This window comes from Nyctereutes procyonoides, unplaced genomic scaffold (genome assembly GCF_905146905.1).
Source record: "Nyctereutes procyonoides isolate TBG_1078 unplaced genomic scaffold, NYPRO_anot_genome, whole genome shotgun sequence".
Classification (NCBI taxonomy): domain Eukaryota; kingdom Metazoa; phylum Chordata; class Mammalia; order Carnivora; family Canidae; genus Nyctereutes; species Nyctereutes procyonoides.
This window is the reverse complement of record NW_026575160.1, coordinates 16,906,354-16,911,995: the sequence shown is the minus strand read 5'-3', so window position 1 is coordinate 16,911,995 and position 5,642 is coordinate 16,906,354.

Genomic DNA, 5,642 nt, shown 5'->3' with positions numbered 1-5,642 from the left:
TTATGAGAGACAGAGAGCGAGACGCAGAGACACAGGCAGAGGGAGAAGCAGGCTCCATGCAGGAAGCCCAATGCGGGACTGGATCCTGGGACTCCAGGGTCACGCCCTAGGCCAAAGGCAGGCGCTAAACTGTGGAGCCACCCAAGGATCCCCTGAAAACCCCTTTCTGATAAGAATTGTTGTAAGGATTAAATGAGATAATTGCGCTGAGCACAATGGCTGGCACTCAGTGAATGCTCCAAAACAAGCTACCACTTTTATGAGCATAATGGCATAACACAAAACCCTGAAAAAGAAAAGGCTGATGTGAATAGCTTAACTAATAGTTATATTTTTATCATTAGGTATAGTGAACCTATAGCCCCAGTATTAGCTGACTGCACAGTTTCATTTTATATTGAATTATATTCCTCTATTGTTTTAATTTCTAATTTCAGAGATACTGGTGGATAATTTTCTTTCACACATCATCTCAACAAAAGTCAACACATCAAAAAATTACAATGATATACTTTAAAACACTGTCACTGACTTAAATATTTATTGAGTGGCTACTATGCACCAGAATCAGTCCTAGGTTCTGGGGATATAGCAATGAACAAAACAGAAAAGATCCCCACTTTCATGAATCCACATTCTGGTGGGAGAGACAATAAGCAAACATGATGAGGTCGGAGTGCTAAGTGCTATGAGGAAAATCAAATAGGGAAGAGGATAATGAACAGTGAGTGTGGGCTTCATTAGACAGAGTGATCCAACAGTGCACTTTATACAGACAGGGTAGTCAGAGACAACTGACTCTGAGGAAGTGACATTTATGCAGAGATTGGAATATTGAGAAAAAGCATAAATATTACATATGAAAACCGTATCTCACTACTAATCGTTATTCCAGCATTGGCACAATGGGACTTTAAAAGCTTAGGTAGGTGATTTTCCAAAAAAATAAAGCAAAATCTACCTACTAAGACACATTACTCAAATATATTGTGCCAAACAAAAAGTTCTATAATTTTTAAAAGTTGTTATAATGGATTATATATTTAAATGTATTAAAAATAAATTATATATATAAAAGTACCAGGAGAAAATACAAGCCAATATTCATGTAAACTTCCAAGATGGATAAAATCCTTTTCAATATGACCACAAGAGTAAAAAATATAAAGGCAAAAATTGATAAATATGATTATCTTTATAAAAAGGTAAAAATGTTGAGTAGAAAAAACAAAATAAGAAAACACAGGAAAAGAACACTATCATAAGTGAGACTCAAAGTGAAACGACAAATTGAAAAACAGGTTTGTATATTAAAAATAATCTTAACATTTAAAAATATCTTAAGTCATTAAGGGGGAAAAAAACAGGCAATTTGCAAGGAAATACAAATGGCCAGGACACTATTGGAAAGATGTTCAAGTACAGTCAAAATTAAAGAAATGTAATGAAAACTGATTTTGTGCTTATTAGAATAGCAAAGATGGGAAAATAGTGAGAAAATTCAGAAAACTGAATTTTCTCAAAGTACAGAGAAACTTGAACTCCTATGACCTGAGTGTAACATAGAAATAGCTTGAACTTTCAACAGTAACACTGTAAATGAAATTATAAATATTTCAATAGTACTATTTATCATCAAAATTAGGAGTAGAGTTTTGTATTTAACAACAAAAATATTTAGAGGACATGCTGTTGAGTGCATAGGCTGGAAGAAAATGTTTGGTGTGATACTCTGCATGCAAAATTATGTTTACATAGATGGATAAGTAAAGGTATAGTCACCAAATAGTAACGGTGATTATATACGATGGGATTTGAGGTAATATTATATTATTTTTCCTTTGTGAAAGCACTTACATATTTACTTTTGGAAGTGTCCCAAAGAAGGATTTTTAGAAATCTATATACTAACTTGGCAGCTAACAATTCAAATACTTAACAGCAACCATCAACATGGTGTAAGTTTTCACTCTGCTACACAAGGGATAGATAGGGCAGTAGAGTATTTGTAAAGATATTGTAATAAAGTCAAGATTATGGTCAACTCTAATCAGGGAAAAATGCCCAGTTGAGAACTTTCTCATCATTTGTATGACACTATCATTTACTTTATGCAAAAATGTAAAGCTCACCTAGTATTTTACAAACTGGCATTCCCTAATTGTTAGTTCAACTGACATGAAAAACTTGCGATTCTAAGCCAAAACACTTCCCCATTCCAAAGGACAAATATCTAGTTATCAAGATGATAGTTTGGTAGTGGCCTATGGATACAGATCCGTGAATAAAACTAAGAGTTATGAAATAGATCTGTACATTTATATATAGTCAGTTGATTTTCAACAAAGGAGGCAAGATACTTCAATGGGGGAAAGAAGTCTTTTCAACAAATGGTGCTGGAACAATCCACATGTAAAAGAATGAAGTTGGACCCCTACACCTCATCTGCTACACAAAAATTAATTCCAAATGGATCAAAGACCTAACATTAAGGGCCAAAATGATAAAACGGAGAAGAAAACATAAGGTGTCAATCTTCATAACTTTAGATACAGCAATGGGTTTCTTAGACGACACCTAAAGCACAAGCAGCCAAAGAAAAAATTTAGATAAATTGGACTTCATCGAAATGAAAACTTTTGTGCTGCAAAGGTCACTATCAAAAAAGTTGAAAAGACAGTGCACAGAACCATGAGAAAATATTTACAAATCGTATTATCTGACAAAAGTTTGGAGTCCAGAACATATTAAATAATTCCTAAGGCGTGCTTTGGTGGCTCAGTTGGTTTAACACTTGATCTTGGTTTTGGCTCAGGTCATGATCTCAGGGTCCTGAGATCAAGTGCCCTGCATCAGGTTCCATGCTCAGCAGGGAATTTGCTTCTCCCTCTCCTGACTCATGTATGTGCATGCTTCCTCTCTCTCCAGAATAAATAAATCTTTAAAAGAATTCTTAAAACTCAATAATAAAACAATTTTAAAGTAGGGAAAGAATTTGAACAGACATTTCTCCAAGGATACACAAATGGCCAATGAGCACAAGAAAAGATGCTGAATATAATTAATCACGGATATGCTAATCAAAGCCACAATGAGATACTTCATAGCCACTAGGATAGCTAAGTGAAAAAAGATGGACAATACCAAGTGTCGGTGAGGATGTGGAGAAATTAAAACCTTTACACAATGGTGGTGAGAATGTAAAATGGTACAGCCGCTTTGGAAAAAGTTCAGCAGTTTTCACAAAGTTGCCATACATATGACCCAGCAATTCTACTACTAGGTACATACCCAAAGTATTTGAAGACATATGTTCACAAAAAAAGACTTATGCACAAATAAATACTCAAAAGCATTACTAGCCAAACAACCCAAATGTCCATCAACAAAATGCGATGTAGCCATACAATGGAATAGTATTCAGCTATTTCAAAAAATGAAGTACTGATACATAGTACAGTATACATGAACCTTGAGAATATTCTGAAAGACACCAGACACAAAAGGATACGTATTGTATGATTCCTTTTAATGAAATGTCCAGAAGAGGCAGATCCAAAGAGAGACAAAATAGGTAGGTGATTACCAAGAGCAGGGGGGAAGGGGAGAATGGAGCAGGACTACTGATGAGTATGGTGTTTCTTTTTGTAGTGATATAAATGTTCTAAAATTAGATAGTGATGACTGCATAGCTTTATGAACATTCTGGGAACACTGAATTGTGCACTTCAAAATGGTGGATTTCATGGTATGTGAATTGTCTCAATTAAAAATTTTTTAAAGAAGAATGATGGCAAACCTACCTGTTGCCTGAAGCTACGTAATGTAGAAGACAATGGGGGCAGTTTAAGTACTTAAAATAAGAACAAAAAAGGGATGATCTAGAAAATCTAGGCCCAGAAAAATTTCTTTCAAAACTGAAAGCAATGATTTCAAAATTTACTACCAATCTACAATAATCAGGACAGTGTAATATTGGCATAAGTACAGACATACAGATAGGTTAATGAAACAAAAACAAGCCCAGAAATAAACCTACACAAACAAAGCTATTTGATTTTCAACATAGATATCTAGTTAATTCAATAGGGAAAAGACAGTGCGTCAACAAATGATCTGGAACAAACTGGAAAGTCATATGGATAAACACGAACCCTAATACTTACCTTCATACAACATACAAACACTAACTGGTATATCTGTACCACAGATCTAAATATAAGAGTGAGAGAGAAAATCTCTGTGACTTTGTATTTGGCAAGAATTTCTCAGGACTAAAAAAGCATGAACAGGAAAAGAAAAATAATAGTACATGAGACTTTATCAAAATGTAAAACTTGTTCTTTCAAAGACACTACTGAGAAAATGAAAAGGCAATCCACAGACTGAAAATATTTGCAAATCATAATATGTGACAAAATAATTGTATGGAGAACATACAAAGAACTCTTACAACTTACAAACAGGATGATGCATAACCCAATTTAAAAATGAAGAACTTGGGATCCCTGGGTGGCTCAGCGGTTTAGCGCCTGCCTTTGGCCCAGGGCGTGATCCTGGAGTCCCGGGATCAAGTTCCACGTCGGGCTCCCTGCATGGAGCCTGCTTCTCCCTCTGCCTGTGTCTCTGCCTCTTTCTGTGTGTATCTTAAAAAAAAAAAAAAAAAAAGAAGAAGAAGAACTCCACGGGACTTCAGGAATAACTGGGTAAGGAGTATGGCACATTTCCTGCCTCTTAAAAAGTAATGTAAAAAACTGACAAAACTGTTCAATCATTTTAGAACTTTGGGAAATGACCCAAAGGCATGCAGCAAATTGAGAAATACTTACCCAAGAAAACCTACTAAACCTCAGTAAAAAGTGTGGGAATCTGGCATTTTAGCCCAGGGCAGTCTCCCCATCCTTCTGGCTCCACATATTATCCCCCTGTACCTCCCAAGTTCTATGGTACTGTAGTTCTATTAGTGTGTGTGGGTATATGTGGGGGGAAGGGGAGGGAAGCTGTGAGGACCTGCTGCGTCCTTGCTGGAGGGGGCTCCTTGCTTGAGCAAAACGTGGGAAAAAATTCATGATCAGGGGTATTATTAGAAACCTCAATCTTGCTGGTAACCAACAGATGATCATCAGAATAGCAGAAATTGAACAAGATGATCTGGGGAGGAGAGAACAGTGGGTGAGCCCCCAACATATCACAGGATGGGATGGCATGTCCAGATGCATACACCTAACCTAGCAATTCTGCTTCTAGGTACTTACTCAAGACAAATGAAAAACTTATGTCCACACAAGGACTTGAAGGTGAATGTTCATAGCAGTATTCATAGTAGCCAAAAAAAAGTGAAAACAATCCAAATTTCCATCAACTGGTGAATGAACAAATGTGGTATATCCATATAACAGAAAACCATTCAGCAAAAATAATTATGAACACATATTAAACTTGTGTGAACTCAGAACACTTTAAGTGATTGGATTTAATGGTATATAAATCATGCCTCCACAAAACTGTTAACAGTAATGGTATATGATTTCAACAGACCTTCAACCAAAAGAAATATGGGAATGACAAATGTTGCAATATTACTATCATTAGTGGTTAGGTAAATTCAAACTAAGTCATGAGATACCACTACATACCCACCA